This window comes from Chenopodium album, chromosome 7, assembly GCF_948465745.1.
Source record: "Chenopodium album chromosome 7, dcCheAlbu1.1, whole genome shotgun sequence".
In the NCBI taxonomy this organism is placed as follows: Eukaryota; Viridiplantae; Streptophyta; class Magnoliopsida; order Caryophyllales; family Amaranthaceae; genus Chenopodium; species Chenopodium album.
Window position 1 is genome coordinate 8,228,628 of NC_137840.1, and position 26,700 is coordinate 8,255,327.

Sequence of the window (26,700 nt, forward strand, 5' to 3'; positions counted from 1 at the left end):
CTTGCTCTCACTAAAAAGCCCTTTAGGATGGTAATTAGGCCTCATCTATGAAGGGAAAAAAGGTGTTGGTGTCCTTAAGTATTATTTTAGAATATTATAACCCTTAGGAACCCAAAATCTCACCTGAAACATATTCAAATACTTAGAAAAAAGTACAGGCAATAAAGGCTCCCATGTAAGTGCGTCATACTTCAAAAGTTAAAGAAGCAGAGAATCTCCAAGATAATAGCAAGAGGAGCATGGAGCATACCAAAAATAACAAGCCTTACTGTGAAAAAGGCTTAACAATCATGATATATCACCAACAACACCAACGGTATAATGAAAAAGAAATCACATATAATCACAGCAGCTGTTACTAGAAGCAATAATGATTATAATAAGATAAAGTCAGCTCTGAAATGTAATAATCATAGAGTCTTGTTTCAATAACACAAGATAGGATGCACTAAACTATATTTCTGAATATTACCAGATTTAGGATGGCGAAGAGAGAGCAACTGCCCTGCATCTGTCCCAGATGTACCATTGTCTGTAGATGGATGTAAAAAATGTTACACCATGAAAACAGTAGAACAAATATTTTATCAAAGGTATCATATTTCCAGCAACAACACTTTGAGGGGGAATGCATTGTAGATAAATGATGTGTCTATTTTATATAGTATTTTACCCCCGTCCCTTGGTCGTAATTAGTAGTGTTTTTGGCTCTTTAGAGCCACTTTTATTACTAATTGGTGTTTTCTAGTGTTTTCGTAGATTTGGTTGACTTTTGCAGGGATTTATGCTTTTGGAGTATTTTCCCGAGATATATTGGAGCAATCACGAGCATTAGAGAAACACGACCAGATTTTATAGCCCAGGGCCGGTTAGAGCCATCGAACCGGTGATTAAGGGCTCGGTATAGGTGATACCGGGGCATTTGAACCGAGTATTCAAGACCAGAAGAGGAAACCCAGATTTGCCCGAAGAATTGGAGCCCAATCGTAGTCCAAATAGTGGCCCAATTGAGCCGCCCGGCCAAAGAGGCTGGCGCCCGGAGGCGCGCCCGGCCGGGCGGGAGAAGCTTAGGCTGGAGCCCGGTAACGCGCCCGGCCGGGCGCGAGTTTAGTATTAGGGAGCAAAAAAGGCGCGCCCGATCGGGCGGTGCCTCGCCCGATCGGGCGCGTGTATTTATTAGTTGACGCTTAACGTCGTTTTAATTTGTTTTAGTTTAGGATTTTTGTACGGAGTATAAATACTCCTCCGTAATACGATTTTAGGATATCTTCTTCTCCTTTTTACTCTCTTAATTGTTCTCTTAGAATTCTTTCTCTCAACTTTTGTTCTTAATTCTTCCATTAATTCCAGATTACTTTTTGGTAACAATTTCTTCCCCTCTTAATCTCAGTTATTTTATTTGCTTCCTTGATTATGCTTTTATTTATTTATTTGATTAGTTTAGTCATGATGATTTGTGAGTAGTTTAATTTCTAGGGTTTATGGGGATCTAATAAATAATATGAAGGGGTAATTTGTTGTTGTTAATTATCAATGCTAGATTAATTTCCTATTGATTGGATTAATGCTCTGTGACTAGATTAGGCCTGATCTTTTATGCACGAGTTTGGCAATATTAATTCGAAATTCGACAGATGAGAATTAATGTTTAGGTCTAGTTTCAATAGGCAGGTTAATTTATAAATGGTTAGGTCGAGATTCGAAAGATGAGATTTAATACCGGTAAATTAATTATGTGATTATAATACGTAGCGAAAGCCCTTTATAATCTGATTAATATATGCTTTGATGAATGATTATTATATCCTACCCTGGAATATTATTTATTGGTGAACCTATGCCCTAGATCCTTTCATATATTGTTTTCTCCCTATTCTTAACTTTCGTAGTTTAGTTTCACATTCAACTTATATATTGGTTACCTAATAATCTAGATTATATTAGTTAATTATGAATAGAAAGACTCGTTTCTCTGTGGATTCGACCCTACTTCCCTATCTACATTAGTTAGAGGATTTAGGAATTGTTTTTGATTAGGGGATACGACTTTACCCTGTCAAAATTTGGCGCCGTTGCCGGGGAAACGGTTTTATTTTTATTTCTGATTGTTTTTGTAGTCTAGATTATTTTCCCTTTTGTCTCAGAGAGCGTTAGTTCTCTGAGACAAATCTCACATTTGCTTCTAGTTTTTTTTTTTATGCCCAGGTGTTCCAGATCAGGTTACATCCCATTCGATCCTGAGATCGAACGCTCCTTCCATAGACAGAAAAATCTCTACAAGCAAATCCTGGCGGATTCTGGTGATAATAATAATAATCACCGAAACCCTCCAACTGGTTCTAGCGATTCAGAGACATCATCATACGCATAATCAGAGATGACGGCTCCAAAGAAGCTTAGTGATTATTCACAACCAAAGCTTACGGATTTTCCACATCTCACCCCTACTCCGGCTCTTGATGGGGTTCAATTTGAAATTAAACCTCAATTTATAACGATGATAGAGAGGAAGCAATTCAGTGGAGCCAAGGGTGAAGACCCGAATCTTCACATTGCCGACTATTGTCAATATTGCAACACCATCAGGCAAGTCGGGGTCACTCAAGACCAAATCAGGGAGATTCTCTTTCCCTTCTCTTTAACTGGAAAAGCTAAATTATGGTTTAATGGCTTAAATAGAACTACACTTGGTATAACTGACTGGGAAACTCTTGTTTTAAATTTCTATAACAAGTATTACCCTGCAGAGAGAACAACCGTACTACGAAGTGCAATCCAGAACTTTGCCCAAGAAGCCGATGAATCTTTATATGAGGCTTGGGAGAGGTTCAAGGATTTACAAAGATATTGCCCCCACCATAATTTAGCGCAATGGCAGTTAATCCAAGCCTTTTATAATGGCCTTGGAAATTCTTCTCGAATAATTTTAGACTCTGCAGCTAGTGGGAGATTTATGAATCTTGATGTTGATGATGCAGGTCAGGTTATTGAAGACATGGATATACACAATTCCCAATATGGGAACCCTAGAGGATTTGCTAACAAGGGGAAGCATATTGTCGACTCTGTATCCTTTTTGCAAGCTCAACTAACCTCTATTTGCCAAAAATTAGATAATCTGAGTACTGCTAATGTAGCTAATGTTTCTGCGATTAATAATAATTCTAATGAGGCTTTCTGTGAAAATTGTGGTATTGTAGGTCGTTGGGAGCAGGATTGCAGGAGTTCCATGGAGCAAGTTAATGTCTTCCAAGCTTATAGGCAGAATAACCCATACTCCAACACTTACAATCCTGGGTATCGGAATCATCCATACCTTTCCTACCGAAGCACTAATGTTCAAAATCCACCACCACAAGAGCCACAGGCGCCGCAGCAACAGCAGCAGAAATATTATCATCCCAATGCTAGCCAGAAGAACCAACCACAACAACCCTCCTCATCTTCTGACCCTTCTCTGGTGGAAATTAGAGCAATGTTGGCCAATATGCAAAAGCACATGGAGAGCAGAGATGCGACAATTGATCAAATTCTAGCGCATAATAAAATTGTAGATAATCAAATTGCGCAACTCTCCGCTACTTTACAAGCCCGCCAACAGGGAGCTCTGCCGGCACAGCCGACTAGGCCTACGGATCAACCATTTGCAATTACTCTGAGGAGCGGTTCAAACTATGAAAGGCCCTCTATGCCCTGAGTTGATGAACCTGTTTTATTAAATAATGCTAATCTTAATTCCGTTAAACCAAACAATGTAGTTGATAGCCCTGCAGGGCTAAAGGAGAATACTAACATATCTAATTCTACATTGCAGGGTACAACTCCAGAGAAGGTGGCTACTCCAGACAAGAATAATAATGCTCCAAAGCCAATTATCAAACTTCCTTTCCTCAATCGTCAATTGAAGACAAACTTGGATAAGCAGTTTGGTAAGTTCCTGGAGGTGGTAAAAGACTTGAAGGTAACAGTTCCTTTTACTGAATTGATTACACAAATCCCATCGTATGCAAAATTTATGAAAGAAATATTGACGAGAAAAAGGTCTATTAGTGAGGTAGAGACAGTAGCTTTCACTGCAGAGTGTAGTGCCGTACTTCAAAATAAGTCTCCACCTAAATTAAAAGATCCGGGTAGTTTTTCTATCCCTTGTCATATTGGCAATCTCTTGATTGATAATGCATTATGTGATTTGGGTGCTAGTGTTAGCGTCATGCCATTATCTGTGTGTTCTAAGTTGAATATGGGTAAATTAAAAGCCACCAATATAACTCTATAAATGGCCGACCGTTCTTTCAAATACCCCTTAGGTGTTTTAGAGGATGTCCCCGTTAGAGTAGGTAAATTTTATATACCTGTAGATTTTGTTGTTCTTGACATGGCTGAGGATATGCAAACCCCAATTATTTTGGGTAGACCATTCCTTAACACTGTAGGAGCAGTCATAGATGTACGAAGTGGTAAGTTAACACTATCACTAGGGAACGATAAAGTTATTTTTAATCTGAATAATACCCCTAAAAGCTCCATGACTGAGGAGAAATGTTTCAGTGTTAATATGGTTGTAAATTATTCTAACAAGCCCCAAGCTCTTGAAAAAGATCCCTTAGAGGCGGTATCTTGTGTTGCATCCTTTTCAGATGAGATAGACAAATGGCAGAAGGAAGTCGATGCAATAGAAAGAGCACTCTACAATGTTGGTCTTGGTTTCGAGGATGAACAAGTGGAACCGATCGAGCAAGTTGTGCGAATCGAGCCTACGGTAAGTGTTCCGCCAAATCGATTTGCAAGTGTTGAACGCAATGACAATTTGAAGCAACATTCGATTGAAGGAGGATTTTTAGTGCATAACATTGAAGATCCCCCAGTCCAAGTCAAGGAGGATCCGCCAGATAAGGAGATTTGGCGTCCCACAGGGTATTTCAGGAAGCCGTATCGCAGCCTAAACACCGCTAGACCGGGTGAGAAACCACCCGATCAAGCGTTAGGCCAAGGGTCCTAGAAATTGTACTTGGTAAAAAGGTCGTGCGGGACCTAGATAAACCAGCGCTTTGCGGAGGCAACCCGTATTTTTAATGCTTTTTAGTCTAGTTTTCTTTTCTTTTTCTTATGAGAGGAGAGATGAGGGAATTTAAAGAGTTCTATGAGTGTTTGTACAGGTTTGAAGGAAAAGAGTTAGCCAAATTTCGGAGAAAAGAAGAAAATTAATATTTTCGCCGATTTAGTCTCGGGCCCGACCGGGCGAAGCTCACCCGATCGGGCGCGAGAGCAAGGATCTGAAAATAAGTAATTTCGCCCGACCGGGCGAGTGGCTCCCGACCGGGCGCGAAATTCGTCGTATACGGACTAATTTATCCGCCCGATCGGGAAAGCCTCGCCCGACCGGGCGCGAGAAGAGCCAAAAATACGATCGATAGATTGCCCGATCGGGCGAAGGGCGCCCGACCGGGCGCGAGAGTTGGAAGAAATCGGATCTTCAGATCGCCCGACCGGGCGCGAAAGGGTACGAAATTTGAGTGAATTAGATCGCCCGGCCAGGCGAAGTCCGCCCGATCGGGCGCGAGAACCAGCATGCGAAATAACCCAGATCGCCCGACCGGGCGACCCACCGCCCGACCGGGCGCGAGCGGATCCGGCATTCTTTTTCTTCTTTCTCTTCTTCTTTCTTCCTCCTTTTCTTCTTTCTCCATTACTTTGTCTCTCTAAAACTCAAATTCTCTCTACCTTCTCTCTAAGATTTCTCCTCCATTTCTTACCCAAATTCAAAACTCTTCACATATTTGTGATCCTCTCTTCATCCTCTTCACTTTCATACAAAAAATTTTCAGTTTTAATTCAATAAATTTTCATACCCATTTCTTGAACATGGCTTCAAAGAGGGCTAGGTCCATTTTTGGTAGGAGCTCCAGTTCGAGGGAGGAATACGACCCGGACTTGCAACTCCCGTACTGGCCGACGATCCGGATTGTGAGTCGGGAACAAAAGGAACGGCTAGAGCATTTGGTCGGTCGTGAGGTAATTCCTTCTCGGTGGTTACACCGCCCTACCCTAGAATCATTTGGTTTGTATGATTTTGTTAAACGATTTTTGAATGACATTGGCATGAGAAAATTTGTTGACATGCACTATCCTACATACCGAGAACTTACTTGTGAATTCCTGTCCACTTTCCATGTTGTTAGTAGTAGAAATGGGCCAAATTTATTTTTCAGGTTAAATAATAGAAATATTAGTTTAACTTTTGTAGAATTTTGTAAAATTTTTGAATTAAATTCTGAATTATCTCACCAGTGGCATGCGGACTATAAAATGGGTGACTTATATTATGCTTTGACTGGTTTACCTACCCCCGACCCCCAAAATGCTAGTACCAAACCTATTCACCACCCTGTCCCAAAAATCTGGCAAAGATTTGCGGGTTTGTGTTTTTTAGGTAGGGCCGAGCCTCATAACGCTCAATCTAACGAACTAGCTGTCATAGGACACTATGTGTACGGGTACGGGAAATTGAACATAGGTAGGTTTATAGTTCACCATTTGAGTAGGCATGCCACAGCCAGCACTACTTCCAAGTCCCCTATCCGTTTAGGTAGCCTTATCACTCGAATAGCGGTGAAAAAGGCCGGTTTTGTAGTAGACGGACCCCACCAGCTGACCAACTGTGGACCAGATACCTACATGACTGCTAGGTATTTTGAGAATGTGGGGTGGGTTAGACCGGATAGCGAGCAGACACCATTTTGGTGTATTCGGACTGGGAACGAGCAACCTTTGCCCATTTTTCCCCTACCCAGTCCAGACTTGACCGCCTTTTCCCCAGGGCAACCTTCTTACACTTATGATGTTTTAGTTGCCAACGCTAGGGGGCATGCACCACCACCACCAGTTCCACCGCCCCAGCCTCAGCCTGAGGTGGCTCTCTCTCCACCTCGTATGTCCCACTCCATCCCTCATGTTGACTCTGACCCAGTTTGGGATCTTCAGAGTATAGGTCAGGCCCTATGACGTATCGAGCATTCACATACTGACCTTAGGAGGATGGTAGGCTCCATAGACCAGAGGTTAGGGTACCTAGAGAGGAACCAGGGTAGAGCTCTCTACCCTATGTACGATGATTATGCTCGTCGGGGCAACATTCCCGACGACGCTATTCACCCTGACTGGTTTCAGCCTCCACCCCAGGGATACGATAGGGATCCCACTGCCCGTGGTATTTACACTGACTATTCTTCTTTCTTCGGGTACGGGTAGGACATTCCTTTCGGGGGACCGGCGGGGGGGGGGGGGGGGAGTTTTCACGCTGATTATTTTGGTGGTAGCTCTTCTGGTGCAGGTGGTGCAGGTGGCAGTGGAGGTGCGGGTTTCGGCTCGATGGATGAGGATGATGAGGACTAGCTATGCAAGGCTAGTTTCCGAGCCAATGAGGACATTGTCTGATTCTGACTTGGGGGAGATTTTGGTTTGGTATATTTTTTTCTCTTTTCTTTCATTTTTGGTGTGTTTTCTTAGGTTAGATTTCTCGCTTTCTAGGTTAGTTTTATTGCTTTCTTATATATATAAAAATACAAAAAAAATTGAAAAATAAAAAAAATCCAAAAATACGTTCCAATGAATTGTAAATTATGCTTCCCTGTGCCCCTTACTTGAGAAAATTGTTTTGATTCTTGGTATTTGATGATAAGCATTGTGGATTAGTTGATCATGATTTGATGTTTGATTGCCCTGAAACCTTTACATGCGTCAATTTTGTCCAACTACTTGTGAATATAGTGCTTGACTAGTTGATTTGGTAAGGAATGTGTGATAGTTCCATAGTTCCTGGTATGTCAATGAATTTGAGTATTGGTTTGCAACTATATTAGTAATGTTTATATGATTCATTATTATGCACATTGAGGAGGACGAAGGCATTTGTTCTTTTAGGTAGCCTCCAGATATTGTAGATACATTTGTTCCCTTCTTGCTACCCATGTTGTTGCCTTGACCTTTTATTGTTTATTAGCCGCATTACAAGCCTATTTTGCCCCATTGGTTACTAGTCCCAAGCTTGGCTTGGGGGAGCTATTAGTGAGTGAGGTGAGGGAGCTTGTAGTGTGCTTATTATTTGCACAACTTGAGTGGGCTTTTGAGAAGTTGTTTTGTTGTTATTCATGTTTATTTTTGATGAGTTTGAGAGTTATATTTTCTTGAAAAAATAAAGCATGATATTATAAAAAAAAAAAAGAGAGAAGTTCAAGAAAAAATTGTGAAAAAATAAGTGAACTTCGAAAAGAAAAAAAAATGTTCAAATGTTCTAGTTGGAGGTTGATCAAAAGAAAAATAATAGAGCTTCAATGAAAAAAATTCAAGTTTGGAAAATAAAGTTTGTTTATTCACTCTACTTCTTCATTATTATATCTTATGAGTGAAATTGTAAGAGTTGGGATTATTTATTATGATCGGAGTATATTTGGTTTTTGTTGGAGTTGGTTATGTAGGAGATGTATGATCATTATTTATTCTGATCATGGGTTTTATTAGGATATGGCTCCTTTAAGCATAGCTTTTCTCTCACTTATTCCCAAATTTATCCTACCCTTTACCCTAGCCTTACATTACAAGCTTTAAAGACCTTCCGACCTTTGTGCATAGAATTGTATGAATGTGAAAGTGTTGTTTATCAATGCAAGTTATGATTTGGCATATTTCGAGTCGACTAGTAGGATTGAGAGTTCATTGTTTTATACACACGAGAGTGTGAGTTGGGAGGGCATTGTTCACATAAAGGGGTTGGATGGAGAGCGATCGAGTACATCTTTTACTCGCCACAAAAATGAGAGTTTAGTGCGTGAGCACTAGTCTTGAATTCTATATGCTCTTGTGGTTTGCTCTGTTTGACAATTGTTAGGGAAGATTGGTAATTAGAGGGATTTGATTGGTTGATTTTGAAACATGTTTATTGGATTTACCCTGGATTGTTTGTGCTTGATTTTTACTTTTTGGGGTGAAGCATATTTATTGATTCATTGATGAGATCTTTGCTTAGGGACAAGCAAAGGTTTGGCTTGGGGGAGTTTGATGTGTCTATTTTATATAGTATTTTACCCCCGTCCCTTGGTCGTAATTAGTAGTGTTTTTGGCTCTTTAGAGCCACTTTTATTACTAATTGGTGTTTTCTAGTGTTTTCGTAGATTTGGTTGACTTTTGCAGGGATTTATGCTTTTGGAGTATTTTCCCGAGATATATTGGAGCAATCACGAGCATTAGAGAAACACGACCAGATTTTATAGCCCAGGGCCGGTTAGAGCCATCGAACCGGTGATTAAGGGCTCGGTATAGGTGATACCGGGGCATTTGAACCGAGTATTCAAGACCAGAAGAGGAAACCCAGATTTGCCCGAAGAATTGGAGCCCAATCGTAGTCCAAATAGTGGCCCAATTGAGCCGCCCGGCCAAAGAGGCTGGCGCCCGGAGGCGCGCCCGGCCGGGCGGGAGAAGCTTAGGCTGGAGCCCGGTAACGCGCCCGGCCGGGCGCGAGTTTAGTATTAGGGAGCAAAAAAGGCGCGCCCGATCGGGCGGTGCCTCGCCCGATCGGGCGCGTGTATTTATTAGTTGACGCTTAACGTCGTTTTAATTTGTTTTAGTTTAGGATTTTTGTACGGAGTATAAATACTCCTCCGTAATACGATTTTAGGATATCTTCTTCTCCTTTTTACTCTCTTAATTGTTCTCTTAGAATTCTTTCTCTCAACTTTTGTTCTTAATTCTTCCATTAATTCCAGATTACTTTTTGGTAACAATTTCTTCCCCTCTTAATCTCAGTTATTTTATTTGCTTCCTTGATTATGCTTTTATTTATTTATTTGATTAGTTTAGTCATGATGATTTGTGAGTAGTTTAATTTCTAGGGTTTATGGGGATCTAATAAATAATATGAAGGGGTAATTTGTTGTTGTTAATTATCAATGCTAGATTAATTTCCTATTGATTGGATTAATGCTCTGTGACTAGATTAGGCCCGATCTTTTATGCACGAGTTTGGCAATATTAATTCGAAATTCGACAGATGAGAATTAATGTTTAGGTCTAGTTTCAATAGGCAGGTTAATTTATAAATGGTTAGGTCGAGATTCGAAAGATGAGATTTAATACCGGTAAATTAATTATGTGATTATAATACGTAGCGAAAGCCCTTTATAATCTGATTAATATATGCTTTGATGAATGATTATTATATCCTACCCTGGAATATTATTTATTGGTGAACCTATGCCCTAGATCCTTTCATATATTGTTTTCTCCCTATTCTTAACTTTCGTAGTTTAGTTTCACATTCAACTTATATATTGGTTACCTAATAATCTAGATTATATTAGTTAATTATGAATAGAAAGACTCGTTTCTCTGTGGATTCGACCCTACTTCCCTATCTACATTAGTTAGAGGATTTAGGAATTGTTTTTGATTAGGGGATACGACTTTACCCTGTCAATAAACTTTTAACATTTAAGCATGATGTAACAGACCCGAGGTAAATAGTTTTAATAAACATAATGGAAGGTGCTAAAGTAATAGTTCCAACACCCCTATAAAGAGATCAACAAGTGCCAATCACAAAACAAAAATACAATATTCTGTTCTAATACTCCCTCCATTTTATTATATTTTTATTCTATCCATGTTCCATTTTAGGTTTTTCTTTTGTTCTATCCACTTCTACTTTACTCCAATTTTCGTAAACACTTTTTACCATCATCCCCTTTATAGTATATCGACAAGAAAAATGGTAGTTTGAACTGCTTAGTGTTTGAATTTGTGCTTTTATAGTAAATCAAAATAAATTTTGCAAAATTCTTTAGTAATTATTTTGTTCGGTCTATGTTTTGCTAGTTTGATTAGTTTTGATTGTGATTGAGGGAGATAAAAGTAAAGTGTTCATTCCAAGAAGAGTTTCAAATTAGGGATAATACTGAATTTCTCCACAAAGGGTCTTCAATTATTTTCATATTACTATGATAAATATGTCGCTTGAATGAAGAAAAATGCAGGAGGGGTAAAATGCTCTAGTTGACAAGTAAACAAAATTCTGAATATTACAGTTTCTCAACTAATACTCCAGTATAATCCTAAACAGCTCCCAATCACTCACCGGAGGGAAAAGCATCTCAGTAGTGGGAGTTTCATACTCTTCAGTTCCTTTATAAGGCACATTCAGATTCAGATCGTGAACAGGAGTTATGGCAGCTCCCGGCCCGGCTTCGCCACTATCGACCTCTCACTGGGCTACAACACACTGTCGGCTTGCATCATTTTGAGTTCCCAAATCTGTAAACAAACCGCATAAAATAACACATCAATTTCACGAAAACACATCTGAATAATTTGTAACAACACCAATCTCACTCCAAATTAACACTAATGAAACCGAACACCCTAATTAAACACCAAAATCACATTTAAAAGTAGAAAAACGAATTCATTTCTTCTAATTAACAACACAAGTTACATAAACCTTGTAGTTCTTGGAGGACTTTTTCGCTGGGACCACCATCGGCAACGAACTCTTTGCGAACTTTCTCGATGACATCCTCAATGACATGGATGTAAACAACGCTACTAGTTGAGGCCGTCATTTCTCAAAAACTTCAAAAAAAATTCAAAAAATCCGAGATTCTCCGGATATCTCCGCCCAAGATAACCAAATCGGAGCGATTTAATCGAACTCGGACATAATTTCTCAATGACATGGATGTAAACAGCGCTAGTAGTTGAGCACCGCTGGATTTACGAACCCTAGCAATAATAGAATTTCCCACGATTTGGGGACCCTGGAAACCGACTTTGCTTCAACGGATCTTTGCTTCAATGGAGAGAGAAGGGAGCTGCGATTCAATGGAGAGAGAAGGGAGCTGCGCTTCAATGGAGAAGGGAGCTGAGCTTCAATATTGGAGAGAGAAAGAGAGGGGAAATATTTTGACAGTGAGAGTGAGAAAGGGGAAAATAAAAAATTAGGGCTTTGAAACTTATTCGTAACGGACACTCTTTGATAATTACAAATAATTGGGTCAAAATTCAGTTGACTTTTCTATTTGTAACGGGCAAAAGTTGTTGGTTACGACTAGTTGGTTATTCGTAACGGGCAGTATAGTGCCCGTTACAAATAACAACTTATCCGTAACGGGCACTAATCCGCCCGTTACAAATATGTCTTTTGCTGCTCAAGTCACTGCTTTTTTGTAACGGACATTGATTTTTCCCGTTACAAATGATGTAATTGTAACGGGATATTATATGTCCGTTACAAATAGCCTGTTACAAATAAGATATTTTCCACTAGTGTATGCAAAACAATACCATCAATCCAATATCAATTCAATCAAGCAAAACAAGTTTCCAATTTCAATTCTTGATTTATTAGTGACAAGCAACATTTATTATTTATTCCTTTAACTACCTCGGTGTATAAATACCTTGAGTACATAAAGCACCCCACAATCTTAACCTCGTCTTATAAGACTTAAATTCTTCCTTTACTCATTGTATCCCCATAATTATGAACGAGTAACAAATGAATCATTTCACCAAATCACATACTTTTGCCTCTAAGCGCATCTTGCATAATTAAAGCATAAATAATACTTGCAATATAGAATAGTGCACAACATACGGAAATCACAATGTATAACCAAACAATTTAGCCCAGTCTTCTCTATACATGATACTAAGTTCTTGATACATCCCTAAACATGCATATAAAGGCAAGGTTTCATAACTACTTGTACGTACCTTGAGTAAACAAATTGATTGGCCACTTTACTAACTAGAAATCACCTTCAATAATGTCCTCTCCTAAACCAAACAATAACATCTCAATCAATACCCAATCAATCAAATTTACAGCAATACTAACTTACCTTAAAACCTTCAAAATCCAATTAAACAACACTTTAAAACATCCCCTTTAATTAAAATAAAAAACTTATATATAGTTCTTTAAATTTCCTTCATAGAAACCTTAAAATACACCCTTATACATGAAATTACAGCAAGTTTAAAGCTTTATAAAAATTTGAAAATTTACTTTACACATGAAAACTCAAAATTATAGTAATCTTCGAAACTACTTACATTATATGTTAAGTTAGTAGGCTTTAAACCCAAAAATTCATCAATTCAATGCATTTAGAGACTTCAAGAACAATAACCTAAAATGAAAATTTGATTAAGTAATAGAATGTATAAATACAACAATATAAACTTGAAATATATAATTGGAATTCAATTAGTTTCATAAGAACTTAATCAAACCTTCAAACTTCACAATTTAAACCCTAAAATATACACAATTAAAATCTGAAAATTTATAACATAAATAAAATCTGAAATTATAAGTTTAAGCTATAAAAACATGAATTTGATGCTAAAAATATAATCTTTATACTATAAAATCAAAATCCAAAACTAATTATATGAACATTAAGCAAAAATAAGAAAACAAATGAGGAGGAGAGGGGGCAGCCCTGGTGGGCCGCAGGCGAGCAGAGGGGCGGCGGCAGGGAGGCGCGCCGGTGGTGGATGGCGACAGCAGTGGGTGGCAGTGAGTTTAACTCACGTAAGAAAGGAAAAAGAAAGAAAGAAAAAGGAAAAAGAAAGAAAGAAAAAGGAAAAATAAAGAGAAGAGAATTTATTTACCTTTTTGTATGGGGAAAATTTTGGGGATGTATGGGGTATTTATAGGAGAGAGAATGTAGAGTAAGTAGAAAGATTGAGCCTTATAAAATTAATGGGCCAATTAAGTGAATAATAATGGACTAGACTTTGTTTGTTTGGACATAAATTGTAGAATGAAAGTAACAATTTGTACCAAAATAATTTTCGACCCAAATTAATAATTTGAAACTTTTGAAATTAAATTTCGGAAAAATACAAATAAATATTATGAATAAAATAAAATTTCATTTATAAAATATTTTAAAATATGGAAGATTACACGGAACATATAGCAACCAACAAATGAAGCATATTAGCCAACAGAAGGATAATATCAGCAAATAAAAGCAACATGTAAGCCAACAAAAGAAATATATAAGCCAACAAAACATGCATATCGACCAATAAGAGGAATATATCAGCCAACAAAAGGTACTTATCAGCTAACAGAAGGAACATATCAGCCAACAAAAGAATGAAATCAGCAAACAAAAGCAACAGGTAAACCAACAAAATGAATATATAAGCCAACTAAAGAATCATATAAACTAAATGATGTCTGATATCATTTAACAAAAGGAACCTATCAAAATTTTTGTAAAAAAATATATCAGCAAACAAAAAAAATATATTAGTCAACACAAATGAAGTATATCAGTCAACACATGAAACATATTAGTTAAACTAACCGCACGAAAATTTGCGTGCGGATGGGTTCTCTTGAGTATAAAGAGGATTTAAGTAGAGCATATATTGAAAAACATCTTCTTAGAAAATCGTATTTTTTATAATCAACCAAACAACCACCCTTATCGTTAGAGATATTATTGAGATAGGAACATAGATTGTGATATGATATTATGAGAATAATGTCATATGAGATATTATTGAGAAAAGATACACGTGAGATATATTATGAATATATTTATATTAGGAAGATAAGATAATCAGGAATATTAGGGTTTTGTATTCATATTGTCTATATATATTGTAATGTAGCCAAAGAGAATGTATATTTTTTTACAATAATATCTCATATGATATTATTCTCATAATATCATATCACAATCTATGTTCCTATCTCAAAAGATATTAAGTGAAACTGATATATGTTAACATAATTCATGATGAAATATTTATTAAAAAAAACATATTCTTGTAGACATCTAGTGTTGGACTATCAAATCGAAAATACATTTTGGTCATTAGAAGAGAACGTTTTGGCAATTTGGTCACCATATAAAATCTATAACGAACCGACCTGTTTTATAATTCTAATTGTAGACTTGTAGTAACCTAGATTCCACTCTTTTAACACCTTGTGTTATTTTTCTCGAAGGTCGATCTCTTTCGTGGAGTCCACCAAGGAAAATCATAATCTTCTAGAACTACCATCTCCTTTCATAATCTTCGAGAACTTTGACAAATATTTGCCCACTCATCGATCGGTTGCCGTAGTTTACCATCTAACATATGGTCACGACGACAACAATGGGAATGACTAATCTTCTACTACGTATGTGAGAGGTGATATACCGATCGATATAGCATGCATAATTGAATGATGAGTGCATTATTGATATAAACTAAGGTACGAAAATGATAGGGGTAGATCGGTAGATCACAATTGTCAAAAATTTATTCGACCCGAGATTTTGACCTAAATTGACGTGCAATGATTTGTACTCGTATCTAACACATACCTAAACAATGGGTGAAATTAATACCCTATAATCAACACTAAGGTCGTGCTTAAAAGTCTTGTTCGAAAAAACACAAGTACTTAAAGGTAGTGTTGTAAGGAGATAAGGTGTTTATAAATGAAATAAGGTATTGTAATTTGTGGCGTGAAGGAAAGAGAGAGATGGAGGGATCTTTATCAACGTAAGCAATATTATTAACTAGATCTCGCAAATATGTCGAGTATGACTCTGGTCAATTAGGATATAGTATATGTATAATTGGGTAGGATTTTCGATTATTTTGGATTTCGGGTATGTTCAGGTCAATAGTAATTAGGTCGATGCTTCAGTTCAGGATAATTTCAAGAAGGGTCAAGTCAACATCCCCTTAGATGAGAGCCCTTATGGGCTTGAAGTGTGGGTGCGACTTTCTAACCGGACCCCCTCATACTTAAGGAAATATTCCACTTAAACGTAGGGTTGAATAAGATTTGAATCCGTGACCTTTATGTCATGTTGGCTTTGATAATATGTTAAACGACCATCTCATCTCAATCAAAGATTTAAGTTGATAGTAAAAAACCCGAGATCGTATTATGTACTCTAATACTCTATCACTTAACTCAGCATGATGTTGATCTGGATATAGTACGTGCTCCTACCATGGTTATGCACCGAAATGTTCATTTGGAATGACCATGTGACTGTATGTATGAGTACAAAAGACATAACTATTATAATAGTACGAAGTATTAATTAAGAAAAGGCCAACATACCAATTGGATGAATGAAAGTATGTGATGACGGTTAATTTATTTATTAAGGGATGATGTGTGCATTATTGATAAAATAAAGGAGTAATACCCAATTAGGAGGGAGGCATGTGGGATTGAAATCTCGAAAACTTTGATTAAACTTAAATTATTAATATAGAGTGTATTAGAGGTGACATAATAATGATAATGGTCGGAGAAAACGAATATAAAGATTCAGGCTAAACTTGCGATACTTGGCAACTTGCATGTTATATGCTTCTATGTCGATAGTCGGTGTCTAGGAAAGTAATGCATATAGATATTATTTCAAACTTTAATTTGCCTCTTCAATAGTGTGTAAAAGTCTAACTACTAGGGTTATTCATATATTATTATAAAGTCATATTTTAATTCCTTTGGGTTACAATTTTTTAAGGAAATAATTGCATGTTCATAGGATTATATTTTTTATACTCATTCTATTTCTTTTTTTTTTTTGGTAATTGGTTTTAGATGATACTCCGTATCTTATACTTCGTATCTTGTAGTGTGGGCAGTTGGCTAATTTGGCTCCGTTTGAAGTATTATTTATTTTAATAGGAAAAATAGATATTATCATTGCATTATGTATCTTTTAATTACAACGCTGAATATTTTACTTGTTAGAGAGTGTGTGTGAATAATGAAATTTTTTTGAGATTGTGATTAAAGATTGAGAATAGAAAAAGAATACAAAGTATATATATTAGATATTCCATAGAATAACAAAACATCCCAAATTTTCGCTTCTTTCCCTATTAGGAGTGTCCCAATACACTTATCTTATGGAGTATTACTGTATTAGTATTTTCTTTTAAGAAATTTTTTTTTCTTTCTAGAAATTGGGAATATTTATGGGGCCAAGGAAATATTGAGTCTCATAAAGAACAAAAGTGATACTTTTTTTTTTAAGAACAAAAGTGATACTTTGCTTCAAAAAAAAAAAAAAAAAAAAAAAAAAAAGAAAAAGAAAAAAAGTGAGATTGAAAATATTCGGATCCAAAATATTAATTGTGTCTTCATTATAGGAGTACTGAAGAGGTAAAAACATATCCTCTACTTGTAGTGTAAAACATTTCCTCCACATCTTACTTTACTTACAACTTACTCTAACTTAATTGATGTGAGGAATTTAATTTAATCTAATTCAAGTACAGTAACGCCTAATCTATCCACATCAAACTATATACGTAATTTTTTTTTTTAATTTTAACTTGATCTGCAAATTTGTACACAAGTAAAACTAACTAGATATGTTAATAAATTCTACCAGCACTGGTCAGTCTCCCAAGTACGGCGAGTATAACCGGAAAACCCCGAACACGATGTCGTTCCGCCACCATATTTGGTGCCAGAAGACATCGAACAATAGGTAGGGGAGTAACTCAACCGACGGCCTTGAAGCCACATCATCCGATCATAATCAGCCCTCTTCTTAGGATCGGACAATGTAGCATAAGCCTCATGAACCTTAATAAACTCATCAGCCGATGACGTGGCATTATTAGATGTGACAAGAGCAACATCAGGGTGAAGAACTCTAGCCAATTTCCTATAAGCAGCCTTGATCTCCTTACCGGAGGCACCCGCGGGGATCCCCAAAACCTCGTAAAACGACGAGTTCTGGAGGGAAGTATTAGAAGCAACGCCTACGGAAGAGCTTGTTGAATAATTTGTGGTGGTGTAGACGGCGGAGATAGTAGAGAGAGGCCGTCGGAACGAGACATGAGACGTGGATGTGGCGGCGTGGCGAGGATGATTGGTGGTGGAGGATAGGGAAGTAAATGTGTTAGAAGTAAAAGAAGATGAAATAGTAGATGCCATATATTTTTTTTGTTATAGTTTAGGTGTACGAATGTAGAGGTTGATTTAGATTGTGTGAAATATGAAACTTGTGGTATGTATGAGTGGTATAAGAAGAGTGCTGAAAGTTTGGAGAAATAAGGGGTTAATATAGGAATAGAGTTGGGAATGTATTGAATTTATGATTGGAGGGAAAAGTGGGGCCCATGTCGAAAAAGAAGAGGTTAATGTTGGGCTTATCCATTGGCGGAGGTGGAGAGACCGTGTGCTGACTCAGGAAAGTGTCGGTATCTATGGATTATTAAAATTGCTGCCACTGATTTTCTGCACTTGGATTATTAAATCGGCGCGTTCTTCTAGAAACATTTTTTGCAAAAAAAAAAAAAACATTTTATTTGTCAATTTGACAATTATACATGGATTTTATTTTTGCTTTTGCCTCTTGTGATTGTTGCACTTGCACTCTGTTGTCTAATGTATGGGCTCTGGTTTAGTTAAAGGGAAAATAGATTATTCGGAATGGATCTGATTTTTTAATTAGTTAGGTAATTGAACTTGTTTTGAGTTGGTTTAGGATATTTTGGACAAGAAAGGATGTACCATATACGTTATAATCGCATAAATTAAGTTATTACTCATGAAAGGATTAGTAGATTTTTAAAGTTGAAGCAATTTAATATTGGATTTTGCTCTGATATATTAATTTTTGTTAGATTTTGTATATTGATAATTGATTTGATGATCAAATACGTATTTACTTTTCTAAGTCTATTGTTGAGATCATATAACTAAATCTTAGGCTATAGATTAAAACCGATAGAAACCCCTTTAAAATTCAACAATGGTGACTAGGGTTTTGGAGAAAGGAAAAGAAATGGTTAGCTAAAAGTTCTATATATATATATATATATATATATATATATATACTTATACATAGTTTTAGATACTTATACATAGTTCTACAGAGAGGGAAAAAAAAATTCAGATTCATATGAAGACGGTGTTCTCTACTTCTAAATCTCTAATAATATAAAGACATGATTTGTTCACCTTATTGTCACTTATTTCGAATTTAATAAATTTAAAATAGTTTAGTTTAAGAAATATAAATTCTAATAAGATTACTCAAATTCAAATTTAGATAAATAAAAATAAAAATAAAATGAATAGAACATACTTAAGTCGTGACATGAGGTGATCCTATGCATAGTACTCGTACTACGTAGAAAATGAGTTTGGGAAGTCGATATTTTTATTGGATAGTTGGATAAGTCCGAATAGTGTGTGACCACTTTAAGAGTTTATGGGTCATGGCGTCACATGGGCCTCATGTGTCACGCCAATTAAATTTCAAGGATAAATGATAGTGACTAGATGATTAAATTGGGCCTTGGAAATTAGAAAGTGATGGTAATTTGATAAGGATAACTACTACTCCATCATACAATTACTACTAATATTATTATTCTTGGCAAAGATAGAATTTACCATCTATCTTAGTGTATTAATTACTATTAGAAAAACAATCAATCAAATGGTTAGTGAAAATGACATTATTTGAACAATTTGTATGTAATTTGTTAATGCAACTAGAGGCCTAAATGAGGTTTGACATTAATTCAACCCACATATCCACGTCAATGTTGTGTGTCCAAGTTATCTCTTCATAAGGAATAAGATAGGTGTTGCAAAAACAGCACCAAAAAAGAAAAAGATTTTAAGCATGAAAGATAAAATGAATACATTAAAATCTAAACTCCTTTAAAAGCCATTTTTCAAGCTAATTTATTATTTGTAACCTAAATTAGACCCCCTTTGCTTTTTCTTTCTTCTTCCATTTTCATATTAGAACGGACACCATCAATGACTACGAAATTGTTGCTAAAAACAGTTTCTTGTTGCAAAAAACATTGCAAGGTCATTACGAGTACATCACATGCAAAAGTCACAAAAAATGGAGGCAATGACTTCTGTCGTTGCTAAAAATTTATTTTTCACAACGACAACTGTTGTTGCGAATTGCGATAACTTTGTTGTTGCCATAAACCACCAACAACATGCCACGTAGGATCTAGATTGAAAAAAAAAACAAATGAATTAGATTAAAAAAGAATGATAAAATATGCAGAGTATGTTGACAAGATATGAATTAATTTCATTAAATTAAGATTTAATATTAAAATTTATGGAGTATGAGTACAAAAATTATAAATACAAATTTGGATTGAAAAAAAATCGTTTGAATTTTGATTAGATAAATACTCCCTCTGTATGACTGTATTTAAATACTTGTTCCACTTTCCTTTATCGGCCGTTTTTAAATACTTGCTCCATTTCCTTATTTGGAAAGCTTTTATAATATTTAACTCATTTTTCTCACCAAGTGGACCCAACAAATATCATATTTTATTAATTTCATATTCTCTCTCCTCCAATTTCTCCACTACTTTTGCTTTTTTCAATTTTTAATTCTTCCACCAACCCCATTACCTCCATATTTTATTACTTTTTCCAATTTCTCCTAAAACTCCGCGTATGGAGAAAAAGAGCAAATATTTAAAAACGGAGCGAGTACAAGATAAATTTTTTGTTAAGCCATATATACAAGATAAATAAGAGATTTACAGTGCCACATACATGGAAAAATAAGGGATTTTAGGCAATGAAAAAATAATTTTGCAATTTCTTTCGTAATTAAAAATTTTAATTGCCATATAAGCAAAAAAAAATAATAATTAAGAAGCTAAAATTTACCAAATTTTTTATAGTTATGTGACACTTGAATTTAAAATGTTACATCTGATCTAATTCGTTTATTTTGCTTTAAAATGTTAAATATAATTCGTTTATTTTACCAAGCTAAGCTTGGTTTAATGGTAAGACTAGTGTGTAGCCTGGGCGTTGCACCGGTTGCTACTTTAATTGTACCTTGATTGTGATTATTAATTATATGCATTTATTTTCATGTCTATAACATAGTTTATGATTGGCTTAGATGGTTAAGTAACTATCTTACTTATAAAAGGATGGGTGTTCAAATCCCCTTATCAAGATTATTCAAGTTATTTTCCTATCTTTTGTAGGCTATATATATTGGCCAAGATTATTGATACTATTCAAGTTATTAATTCTACATACATACTACGAAATACTTCTATCTTACAATTGAGCATAGGAAAATTTTGAATTCTCCGTAAATTCTTGCTTTTATTCTTCTGTTAATTTTAATACAGAGTATTTGATTATCAATTTCACTATTTAAGTATTTTATTGAGTCAAAGATTAAATTCACACGTCAAGGTTTATCATTATTTTGATCGTCAATTAGGGTTTATCGTTGATTTGTTTGATTATAGTCAATTTAAGTTTTCCCGTCCTATGGTCGATTATTGTACATTTGGTTTGAATTTTGGTATGCGTTTTTAGTAGTCGAATATCCATTTCTATAATTGTAAATGTTGTATTTCACAAATCTGGAGTTATAATTGTATTACTTGTTTATTTTATTTTAAATAATTGAATTTATTGTTAGTATAATCAATTTAGTGTTTTTTTGGTGGGTAAAGTGGATTATTGTAATGTTGGTTTGAACTTTATTGCAATTAACGTTATTATATATTAAAAAAAAAAAAAAATTGAGTCAAATTTTTTTCTATTACAAAGACTCCCTCCGTCCCTTAATATAAAGCCTCTTTCTAGCATTTATTACTCACATAATATAGAGGTTTTGTATTAAGGGACGAATGGAGTACTTTGCATTAGTACTAGCCTACTGCTGATAGTGTTATGTGTTGACCCTTATGAGGTTTTGATGATGATGTTAAGAATTGAGCAAACTTCCTTCTAATAAGGATTTTCTAGTGTTGTGATGTTTGCAGGTTTAGTAAGCAGTGGCTGAAGTAGGAACTGAGACAAAGGAACTTTAGAAGATCCAAGAGGATAAGTAAAGACAGAAGAAGAGTTCCAGCAATGGAACTACCCGAAGTTTCTCGACAGGAACTTCAAAACGGGTTGTAACGACCTGGTTCCGGTGTAATGCTGGGGCAAGCCTCAATAACCAAGGATCAGTGCAAAGATCGAGATATCAACCGAAAAAGATGGACTTCATAACTTAATAGTTGTATAAAAGATAAGTTTGTTTTGTAGGTTGATGTAAGCATATTAATGGTTGTTGTGCATGGAATTTATTAGAAATCAGATAAAGCTTGGCAAGCTGATTAATTCGTAAAAGATAACTTTAGTTTTATGAAAAAATACTTAATTGATTTTATCTTATAAAATCTGATTTAACTTGGTTTTATCTTTTTCATAAAATTCTATCTTTTAGTTAAAACGAATTTGATAAAATTGGTTTTCAGATAAAGCGAAATTAAATCTGTTTTGATTTCGATTTTAAAGAAAATAAGATCAGATTTCTGTTTGATTTATCTTATTTGTGAAAATTCTAGTTTGTGTAGCTGAGAAACTCCTATAAATATAGAAGTACTTCAGCTTAGCTAAATGAGAGTTTTTAAGCGTGAAAACCACTTAGTGCTTAAGAGTAAGTTTGCCAAAGGTTAAAGCTTTATCATTTTGATTTCGGGTTTCATGTGTAGCTTTCCATTTATGTGTTAGAGTGTGTCTTTGTGTTGTAATTGGTTTTGGTGTGAGATTGTGAATTCTCTTAAATTCACGCATGTGTATGAGTTTGAATTCTCTAAAATTCAAGTGGTAGCTGTGAGTGCACAGTGAGTGAAAGGAACCTGAGAGGTGTCTTGGGTCACCTAGGAAGTGTCCTGGGTAAAGGGAGAAAAGGGTCCTAGGAGGTGTCTTAGGTCTGGTAGGAGGTGTCCTATCATATAGTCAAGTGTCCGTGGTGGAACTTGCAAAGCAAAGGTCTGTGTAATAGGTTGTACTAGGAGAGTTGCCTATTATAGTGGAATTTGTTTATAAGTCCCAATAGGGCCGAGGTTTTTCTTCTAGTTAGGCACTGGATGGTTTCCTCGTAAAACTTGTTGTGTGCTTTAAGTTCCTTTACGTTTTGATTGTTTATTTCCGCTTAAGTTCCGCGATTGGAATCTACTACTATTCACCCCCCCTCTCGTAGTAGTTCATCTAAACTAACATTATGTAAATTTAACCGTTGTTTAAACTATATTTTATGTTATATTTAATTTTAATTTGATTGCAGGGGAATACAGTAGAATTAAATGGCGATTCCAAATATTGATGATGTTGAACAAGTTAACGATAGAGTCGAGTTTCATGTTACTCGTGGAGTTGCTGATTTTATTCTATCCCTGGATTACCTCCCTTGTTTTCAAGGAGATAAAGGTCATAGGGGCTACTGTTTTGGCCAAAATCTTCTCGCTAGATTCGACCAGGTTCTATAGGTCAACAACTAGATTAAAAAGTATGCAAATGGTAGCGTAGGTTCAATGAATGAGGGTAAATAACCTACGAAAGATGAACAAGGGGGAAAGGGAAGAAGAGACACAAGATGATGACGCAGAAAACCCCAGGAATAAGGGTAAAAACTGCGAGTGGTGTTGAGTCCACCAATCTACTAGTTTGAGAACGAATTACAGGTACAATACAGGTTGTTTTGTGACTAAAAATGAATTTGTAATTTAGTATTAATTGCTAATAACTATTAAATATGATGCCTAGGGCTCGTATCTTGTGTTTTTACAATGGTCTTCTATCCTATTTATAATAGGGGAGCCTTTTGAAGTCTTGTAACAGCTTCTTTGATGATTCCTTGAAAGTAGGAGTTAGCTGCCAGGTTCAGCTCCGAGATTCATGCCATGTTCTCTTTGTGTTTATCCTTTGCCTTTTGACTTGTTCCTTGATGGTGGTTAGTTGGAGAATAGTGGGAGTGTCCTCCATGAAAATAGGAGAAGTAGTTTGACTCCTTGATTTGGTCTTCAACGAATGTGGACTTATTTGTGGTGCCGATACATTTAACATTTCTAATTGACTTATACCTGGTGGGAAATATTCCCTCCTTGATTGTAGGAAAGCTTATAACAACTTTGACTTTGTTCAAACTTGGATTCTCTTAGAATATTCCTTGGAAATATCTTTGTTTGATTTTGTTTAATACATGGAACCAGGTAGCTGATCACGTAGCAATCTGTAACCTGTAACCTAGCAACCTGTGACCTGCAACCTAGCAACCTGCAGAAATTTGAACCTGTAATAAAAATTTAGGCACAACAGCTACATAGTTGGTTCTAGCAATGGTTTGCTTCTATGTTAGAATTACTCCGATTTGAATCGAGTCACATATTATGTATGTAACCCTGTCACCAAGCAATGGGCCTCTATTCCACCTGCCCCGCTTCCTTCATTTTCTCCCTGCTATCATGCCGCGATAGGTTTTGTTTGTGATCCCAACTATCGTATAGATGATCATCAAGGGGACTTTATTTTGAATCCTAATTGCAGCTTCAGGATTTTACGCGCCTTTGGATCTTCTTTCCCTACGCACTCTGAATTCGATGTTGTGATCTTTTCTTCAGAGACGGGAGAGTGGACGAGCAGTAAATTACTCCTCTCGACGAATGATTCCTTACAAGGGAAGGCTAGTTGTGCAGGTTGGACAGAGTATAGTCCTGTATGACCCTTTCACTTGTAAGGTTGATGCTGATATAAACCCACCTAAGGAGAATATATTCTGGGGTTCTCGTGAGGCCTGCAGGAATCTTATATTAAAAGGCGGTGTTGTGCGTGCTCTACAACTAGTAGAGGCGTCTGAGCGCACTGAGGAGGACCACGAGGTTATGCAGGTTTTGGATGGATTCTGGTATTCTCCTGGTTCCTTGTGGGCATGTCAGTTTCGTAATGAAGCATCTACATTGTACTTATGGAGGCTTATGGAAGACGAAGAGGATAGTTCCAATCAAGGGACGTGCTACTGGCGTCTAGAGAAACAGGTCGGTCTGTCAGAGTCGTCGTTGGAGGACACTAGCTTGGCTAAGAAGTGTATGGCGTATGGTAGAGTGCTGATCCTTGATCCTGATAATCCGATCATGGTGTATCTGAATCTTAGCTATCAGGGACTGATTGTTTTGTGGAACATTGAAACCGGAACATTGGCAGTGATCGATAGATGTGACAAGGACTACTACTCTTGGGCAGATGCTTTTCTCCAAAATTAAATCATCTTAATAGTTTTACGTGAATAGAACATTGTCTTAGTTTTCAAAAAAAAATAAATATAAATAGGATTAACATATATAACATCTAGAATTTACATATTACATACATACACACCGGATCATCATCTCATCTATGATCTATCTGATCATTACATTCTAAACACACCATACTTGGTTTCTTCCGAAGGCACCGGTGCACGATAGGTTCATTGAAGCAGAAACTCAGACCAATAATTTTTCATGTATCTAGCTACAGGATCAATGACATCAAGTCACCCGTCTTATAAAGAAATTGATATAGAGAGCTATCGTCGTTTATTATTCAACTAATTAATAGATATGAGCACATGATTAAATAAAAATAAATTTGGAATAATGGAATTACATTGATAAAAGCTCAGACACAAATCTACATTAATCATATAATAAGCTTATAATATGCACACGAGTACATGAAACATTTAACGTATAGACTTATTATGCAGTGGTTTAGGGAAGCACAAAGAAATTTATGACCAAATACATAAGAAATGAAGCCAACATGAGTGTTCCTAGGCTTGACTTTTTAGGTGCTCTATTATAAAAAGCATTAGGATTATTCACCCCTTTCTGATTATTAACTGCAAATGGCAAATTAGGAGAAAATTGCCTGTTATTAATATTATTGTTGTTATTATTATTAGCTAAAAATGGGATATTACTACCTTTTTGAGGGTTGCCCAATTGTTGTTGTTGTTGTTGCTGTTGCTGATAGCCTGTTTGAGATTGTTGAGTTGGGTTGTCAGAAGAAGCTGCCCCAAAAGAGGGAATAGTCCCATCATTTGTAGGGGTACTCAATTCATTTGCGGCACTTTGGAAGGGAAAACTTTTGTATACACCCGGTTTTCAGTAATTTACTGAACATCGGGTACACTTTTGTCAGATTTAGCGTCACTTTTGTCAAATTTAGTGTCACTTTTGTCAAATTTATCAATGAAGCATAAATAACTTTTATATATGTCAGGGTAACTTTTGTGCGTTTTAATGTAACTTTTGCACATTTTATTGTCACTTTATAACGGATGTTCAGTAATTTACTGAACATCCGTTTTATTTAAAAGTTTGTCCTTCCCAAGCCAGCTGACCCAAAACTATTGGCAAATGGTTGATCTTCTTGATTGATGGGTTGTTGAATTGATTCAACATTTTGAACAAGTAAATATGATATGGTAATTATAGCAAAGATGAGATTAGTGTTATGCTTGTGAATTGCAAAGATTTCCATTTGAAGTTTATTTGGAAGAGTGATTTGTGTTTAGATATGAATAATTTGATGGCACAAGAAACATACTAATATATGCTTCATTTAGTGCATTTGGTTTTAGTTTTAAATAGTAGTTGAAATGTTGTATGCATTTCCAACAACTTTAAGCTTGAGATTAATTAATTGACTAACGTAGAGGTTAAATTTATTGTTTGGGTTGAGTAGAGAAAGTCTAACTAATTCATTTGAGTAATTTAGTTGAGCAAAGTCATAATATAAAGAGAAGTCATAGATGATTTGTTTTATTTTGTATTATATATTCACATTTTTAATGGATTTGTTGATTATTC

At 35.9% G+C, this 26,700-nt stretch overlaps 1 long non-coding RNA gene, 1 other non-coding gene and 1 pseudogene across 2 annotated transcripts; all 3 read right to left on the minus strand.

Moving 5' to 3' along the window:
- Positions 1 to 303: 303 nt before the first annotated feature.
- On the minus strand, positions 304 to 11,967 carry LOC145640872 (uncharacterized). Its single transcript, XR_014114991.1, has 3 exons — positions 11,489 to 11,967; positions 11,126 to 11,301; positions 304 to 532 (listed from the first exon to the last, which is right to left on the minus strand). It is a non-coding gene; the product is annotated as an uncharacterized LOC145640872 (long non-coding RNA).
- On the minus strand, positions 2,759 to 2,865 carry LOC145641127 (small nucleolar RNA R71). The gene has a single exon (XR_014115192.1). It is a non-coding gene; the product is annotated as a small nucleolar RNA R71 (small nucleolar RNA).
- A 5,185-nt stretch (positions 11,968 to 17,152) lies between the features above and the next one.
- Positions 17,153 to 18,098, minus strand: LOC145638884 (chaperone protein dnaJ 11, chloroplastic pseudogene; annotated as a pseudogene).
- Positions 18,099 to 26,700: the final 8,602 nt, after the last annotated feature.